The sequence below is a fragment of the Zingiber officinale genome, chromosome 4A, assembly GCF_018446385.1.
Source record: "Zingiber officinale cultivar Zhangliang chromosome 4A, Zo_v1.1, whole genome shotgun sequence".
Classification (NCBI taxonomy): Eukaryota; Viridiplantae; Streptophyta; class Magnoliopsida; order Zingiberales; family Zingiberaceae; genus Zingiber; species Zingiber officinale.
Window position 1 is genome coordinate 33783115 of NC_055992.1, and position 7453 is coordinate 33790567.

Sequence of the window (7453 nt, forward strand, 5' to 3'; positions counted from 1 at the left end):
TGAGTTTAAGGGAGAATTGTTTTAATTTTATAAATGATTTATCGGGGAGTGTTATCTAATATTATGAAATTATGATAATGTATAGATTCTAATTTTTATGGGACAATTGTTTGATTATGACGATGCTTGTGAGATCTCAGAAAAATTTAAATAAATAAGGTTATTTGGGAAATAGCCTTATAGAATTTTTCCGGAATTTTTAGAAATTTTCTAGGAATTTTTCGGAGCTCGTACGGAGGGTTTTGAGAGGATCAATTTTGGGTTCGGATAAAGCCTGTTTAGGATGCCCGTTTAAGTGAAGAAATGTGTTAATATATAAATTCATTTCCTTTATTTCTTTTCTCCCCCAAACCCATCGCCGATCCTTCTCTTTCCCCGATCTCCTCCCCTCTCTGCCCCGACGCGAGCCGACCTCCCCTCTTCTTCTCTGTTCCCTCTCTCGCGGATCACTCGACGCCAAGGCCGAAGGAGACTCATCACCGGAGCTCGACGGTGCCGAGGAGCTGGATCTGATCGGGGGGTTCTGTCCGGCGGATTTGGAGGCCGATCGTCGAAGGCGCTGTGGCTAGGGCACGGTGAGAAACAGATCATGCATCGTCTCCCATCGGTAGACCATTCCTCTTCTCTCCTCACGCTGGACACAGTGTGATTACCCTTTTTGCTGGCCGGATTGGACCGAGCGGCATCACCTAGTAGTGATCTTGGAGGCAGGGCATCGCCGGATTGCGTCTCCTTCCACCATCGGCCACCGAAGCTTAGAGAGGTGCCCTAGTCCGGAATTGTGCCACTCGATCGTCTGCAAGGGTAAGCTAGACTCAACCGAAACCCATCTTGTCAATTTCCCTCTTGATTCATCATCGGATTCTTGTTGATTCACGGATCAATGCTCTGTTCTGGTTTGGGAAAGGAATTGGATCACATTCTTGCTGTTCCCTTGATCAAATCTGATCCTCTTCTCTTTGTGGCTGATTTAGGTCACGGACTGGGTGACACCTCCTGGAGACAATCGGTTGAGGTAAGATTAGGGTGTTGTTTGATCTATGATTTCCATGGTGTAATCTACTATGTGCTATGTGATCTTCAATCTTAATCTGATCAATGAATTCTAGCTTAATTCATTGCTTCATCCGGTTTATTCCAGTGAGGACCTGTTCTCTGGATTGCTCTATGATCCAACAATATATTGTTTCAACAGCAACTCGATTAGAGCAGTGAGGTCCTGTTGTTGTGGTGTTGGGAAGGTGATCGTGAAGTGATTTTAGCAGCAACCTTGATCCAGCAAGCAATAGGGGCTGTGAATCGAGGTATGTGTAGAGATTTTTATACATGTTAATTGTAGATTTTGTGTTGGTTGGAATATGGTGATTAGATTTAATTACTTAGAGTTAATCTAATGGAAGGAATAGGGTTAAGATAGTTAACCCTAGTCAACCGTTGGATTCCTAATCTAATAGGTGATTAAGGATTAGGTAACTAATCCTAATTAACCATTAGATTAATTAGGTAGATTAAGGTTGTGTTGTTTAGGATTTTACCCTAATTTAGTATTAGGGATTTTATTTAGCTATTCATTTGGATTTAGCTAAATAAAATATTTATATGTGTTTGACGCAGGACGCTGATTCGAGACGGGCGTCTCGACTTCAGATTTGGATTGTACCTTCTATTTGAGGCGGGTACCCTTTGACTTATCTTTTGATATTGTCTTATGATATGTATAGTTTATATATAATTACTAGTGATAGATGGTAGATTTATTTCTTCCCTGGTCTTAGCTAGTTGATACCTATCACATGCTTCATCTGCTAGTTGCTTTACTTCAGGATTAGATATTTTATCTCTTGCCATGTGTATATATGTTCATAGAGATGCATATCTATAGTGCTCTACTCTACTGTATTAGTTGCGTTACATGTGGGATACATGCTCTTGGATTCATGATACTTACATCATTGTTATATGTGATGTCTTTGGATTTATGCTGTTTATTTTCATTGTTATTTATGTGTTTGTCTGTTTGGCATCTACACATATGGAGGATATGTTCAGGTATGACATATTATAGCCGCATGCACCATATCGCATGATTGCATGCTGGGCGATTGACGACTCCATTATTGTTGAGCTCGTCGGTGGCTACATTGACTGCGCTGCCACGTGACCCTGCGTGGGTAGTGGCACAGGTGTGTGGTTGCCGGTGGTGCTCCAACGGAGGCTCCTCATGGGTAGTGTGATAGGCGTGGTAGCACAGGGGTCCCTCCCGTCATTGCGTCTTGGGAGATGAGAGCATCGCTCCCTCCTATAGTTGAGGTTGGAGGATAGGTGTACTCGGTGCATCCGTCCACTCGGTCACTCTTGAGGGTAGTGACGAGTGCAGTGTCACCCCCACGCGGTTTCACCATCGTGAGATCTTGGTGGCGTCGGGGGTGACCATGTCATATTGCATCATGTGCATTGCATTTATTGTGATTGTTGCGTATTGGATGGTGCACTTGGGTGATTGCGTATGATGGACATGCATCGGGATACATGCGTATTTGCTCGACTATCTTTATCTGTATGTCGCGTCATTCGCCCAAGCCTCGCGGTGAGTACAATTTATTTCGATTATGCACTTCTTATATTCTTGCAGAGATTGTATTTCATGCTTATTGTTGGTTCTGCAGTTTATTTAGTTATCGTACCGTTATACTTAGCATCTTATATATGTATCTTGTTAGGATCTTTGTCTGTAGGATTATTCTTTAGTAGTTATATGTTCTTTGTCATATCTATTGGATTACTCCGAGTTCTTTGAACTCACCCGTTATTACTATTTTTCGAGTTGAGGCCGGAGATATTCCACCAGCCCCATTATCGCGAGGATTTTCTTTGTCGGATTATATTTTGCTTTTGCATCTTATATACTTGTATTGTGGGTTTGTATTGTGGACTTTACATTGAACATTCGGGTTTGCTACTTTTGTTTTCCGCTGCGGTTGTATTTGCATTACTTCGTGGATTTGTTTTCTTCGTTGTAGTGGAGTAAGCTGTTTACATATATCTTCGGGGTTCTATATCGTCTTTCCTTATTAAACTGCGTGGATTGATCATATATTATATCTGTGTGGGATGTTGATATAAACTGCGTGGTTTGTTTCTTAATTGTATTGTATTATTCCGGCCGTGTGTGGCCGAGGTATAGAGATATATGTATACTGAGCTTCATATTGTCCGCCATACAGGGGAGATGTTGCCGAAATTTCTTCGGACAGGGATTACCTGGGGCGTGACAATGCTGAATTGTGAGATCATGGATGTTCCTCAGGATTGGGGAATTAACCATGATGCTGAGTTAGTAGATCTACTTATTGAGGATATGCTACTTCAGAATAGATTGATTCAAATTAAGTAACCAAAGAACAAAATATTTCTGTTTGTAATTTAGTAAATTGGGTTGAAGTAGTTAACTAATGACATGCCGATAGCATGATCCAATTAATAGACAGCACAACCCATTCAATTATTGACTTGGTCGAAAAGTTGGACGTAATCATTAAATGGACAAAGCTAAGTGACAGTGGTCATACCATCTAAGGGTTACAAGAAAACAGTGATGGTAGAAGCTAATTGACTTAGGAAGTGTGTCATGGAGAGTAGGAGTCATTCTATTGTCCCAACATTATACTCCTTGTAGATTTATTGGTACTGAAAATGGTTGAGTTCGACATTATCCTTTGCATGGATTGATTGTCAGCATATCATGCCACGGTTGATTGCCAGACGAGGGTGGTCACATTCCAACCTCCGAACTAACCCTCGTGGGATTTCACTAGCATCAGGGAAGACGACATATCGACCATTTCTACGATTCAGGCTTAGAAGCTGTTGTCGCATGGTTGTCAGGGATTTCTTTTGTCATTAATTAATACCAACGACAGTAGTAGTACTCAGCTCTCAGACATTCCAATGGTCCGAGAGTATTCGAATGTATTTCCAAATGAGCTACCAGGTTTGCCTCCCCGAAGGCAAGTGGAGTTTTCTATTGAGTTGATTTCGGGGATCGCGCACCAAAAGAGTTGGATGAGCTAAAGGTCCAACTCCAGGAGTTATTGGACAGGGGATTTATTCGCCCTAGCGTATCTCCGTGGGGTTCTCCGGTATTGTTTGTCAAGAAAAAGGATGGTACTCTAAGGTTGTGCATTGATTACAGACAGCTGAATGCAGTGACTGTCAGAAATAAGTACCCCTTATCACAGATTGAGGATTTGTTTGATCAGCTTAGAGGTATATCTATGTATTCTAGGATTGATCTATGATCCAGATATCATCAGCTGAGAGACAAAGATTCTAATATTCAGAAGACAACATTCCACACTAGATACGGACATTATGAATTTTTTGTAATGTCATTTGGGCTTACGAATGCTCCAACGATATTTATGGATTTGATGAACTGCATCTTTCTGGAGTATTTAGATCAGTTCGTTATCGTCTTCATTGACGACATATTGATCTACTCGCGTTCCGAGGAGGAACATGCACAACATCTTCGCATAGTCTTGGAGACTCTTCGACAACATCGTCTATATGCAAAATTTAGCAAGTGTACTTTTTAGCTATCCTCAATTTCCGTAAACCCTTAGAAGATCGAGGCTGTCACCAGTTGGGAGCAGCCGAAATCAGTTCAGGAGATCCGTAGTTTCTTGGGATTGGTTGGATATTACAAACGGTTCGTCGAGGGTTTCTCTCATATAGCTATGCTGTTGACACGCCTGACCAGGAAAGGCGTGAAGTTCACTTGATCAGAAGCCTACGAGACTAGCTTCCAGGAGTTGAAGCGGAGATTAGTGTTGGCACCAGTTTTAGTTTTACCTTTTGGAGAGGACGGATTCATACTCTACACCGACACTTCTCTATAGGGTTTAGGCGTTGTTTTGATGCAGCATGGCAGGGTAGTCTCCTATGCTTCTCATCAGTTGAAGGAGTATGAGAAAAACTACCTAGTACATGATTTGGAGCTGGCCGCTATTATCTTTGCTTTGAAGATTTGGCGGCATTATTTGTATGGTATTACATTTGAGATTCTCACTGATCATAAGAGTCTCAAATATCTTTCCACTCAGAAGAAACTCAATCTCCGATAGAGAAGATGGATGGAGTTCCTGAAGGATTATGACTGTATCATTAGCTACCACCCGAGGAAAGATAATGTAGTTGTCGATGCACTTAGCCAGAAGTCCAGAGGGACTTTAGCTTGCCACCAAACTTTAGTCACGGACTTGATTCAAGGTTTCTCCGAGTTGGGCCTTGAGGAGCAGGGATAGACAGAGCAAGGTATTCTAGTTACCATGGTTGCTCAGTCGTCGATCAGGATGAGGATCTGAGAGGCCTAGGCTGGTGATCAATACATACAGTTCATTGACAGTCAGATAGCTTCCAGGCAGCAGACCGAGTTCACCGAAGATGACAAGGGCATTATTTATTTTCGAGGCAGATTATGCGTACCTCAATCTCATCCGGTCTTGGAGGAGCTACTTCAGGAGGCTCATCACTCTCAATTTATGATCCACCCAAACGGAATACGCATGTATAGAGATTTGAGGTGTTCCTATTGGTGGAACGGCATGAAGAAAGATATCACGGAGTTTGTAGCTAGATGTCTAGTCTGTCAGCAGGTGAAGGCTGAGCACTAGAGACCTGCCAGTTTACTTCAGATGATTCCCATTCCGGAATGGAAATGGGAGCACATTACCATGAATTTTATGGTGGGATTGCCTAGGACACGATGAGGCCATGACGTGATTTGGGTAGTCGTTGACCGATTAACCAAATCTGTACATTTTTTAACGATTCGGAAGACCAATTCGCTGGATCAATTGGAAGAGTTGTATTGTCGAGAGATCATTAGGTTGCACGGTGTCCCTTTGAGCATTATATCGGATAGAGACCCACGGTTTACGTCCCGATTCTGGCAGAGTCTGCAGCAGGCCTTGGGCACATAGCTTCGATTCAGTACAACATTCCATCTGTAGACAGATGGACAGTTAGAGCGGACCATTCAGACTCTAGAGGATTTGTTGAGGTCTTGCATTTTGGATTTTGGAGGCAGCTGGGAGGATCACTTGCCATTGGTAGAGTTCACCTATAACAACAGCTATCATTCGGCTATCCAGATGGCACCGTTTGAAGCGTTGTATGGTAGGCCTTGTCGGACACCCACCCTCTGGGAGGAGGTTGGGGAGGCCCAGCTGCTAGGACCGCAGAGAGCTCAGTAGGAGACAGAGTTGGTCCGCACTATCAAACGGAGGATGTCCGAGGCGCAGGACCGTCAGAAGAGTTATGTTGATCAAAGACATAGATCCCTGGAGTTCTCTACTGGTGACCATGTATTCCTGAGAGTCTCACCCATGAAAGGGGTGAAGAGATTTGGCCTCCAGGGTAAGATAGCTCCACGATACATTGGGTCTTTTCAGATCTTAGAGAGGATTGGAGCAGTAGCTTATCGTCTGGTGCTACCACCGACTCTGGCAGGCATTCATGATGTGTTCCATATGTCTATGCTGAGGAGATACGTAGCCAACCCAGCACATGTTCTGTCAGATATATCAGTTCTCATTCAGCCTGACGTTACCTACGAGGAGTTTTCGATATGAATTTTGGACCACAAAGAGCGTCAGTTGTGAAACAAGATTATCCGGCAGGTTAAAGTCGGATGGCAGTATCATTCTGACGAGAAGGCTACTTGGGAGCTTGAGGATATGATCCGAGCTTGATACCCCTATCTTTTTACCTGAGGTATGTGAGTTAATTTTCGTTCAACATTTATACTATCTATTTATTGTTAGTACTTACTGATGGTAAATAATAAAAATTTGGAGACCAAATTTTTTGCTATGTTGTATTTTCCTTGTTGTAGTGGAGTAGGTTTTTACCATTATAACTGCGTGGTTGTGTCAGCCGGAGGTTGAATTATATAAACTGCGTGGAATGCTTATCTTATTTCATTATATATGTTCCGGCTGTGTTGGCCGAGGTTTGTGAGCCCTGAGGGCTTTGTAGTGAGTTCCAGATTATCACTCGTATAGGGGAGATGCTGCCGAAATTTCCTCTGGTAGGGACTCCCCCGGGGCATGACATCGACTATCAGACAGGATCAAATTTGACACTGTCTATGGGAACGCAACCTGCATCTGAGCCGAGAAGATGGAGGACGCTGGATGACTTCACACCGTGATGCTCACCCAAGAGGAGCTAGACATGCTCGTACAGGCTCGAGCACAAAAGATAGTTGAGTAGCAACAACAAAAGGCGTCGGTCGATCGGCAAGCGCAGCAAGAAACCTCAACGGCAGGAGGCCAAGCGGCACAAGAGGACCGCCTAGAGCAACTCTCTATCTGGGGGAAAAATAAATTGCCGAACAACATGCATGGAGAGGCACCGCCCGCTCCGATACCGTTCCACCGGATTCTGT

The 7453-nt window shown here is 43.3% G+C and overlaps 1 long non-coding RNA gene across 1 annotated transcript; it reads left to right on the plus strand.

Moving 5' to 3' along the window:
• Window positions 1–348: 348 nt before the first annotated feature.
• Window positions 349–1673, plus strand: LOC121973248. The gene is made up of 4 exons (XR_006109445.1): window positions 349–804; window positions 975–1015; window positions 1142–1304; window positions 1615–1673. It is a non-coding gene; the product is annotated as an uncharacterized LOC121973248 (long non-coding RNA).
• Window positions 1674–7453: the final 5780 nt, after the last annotated feature.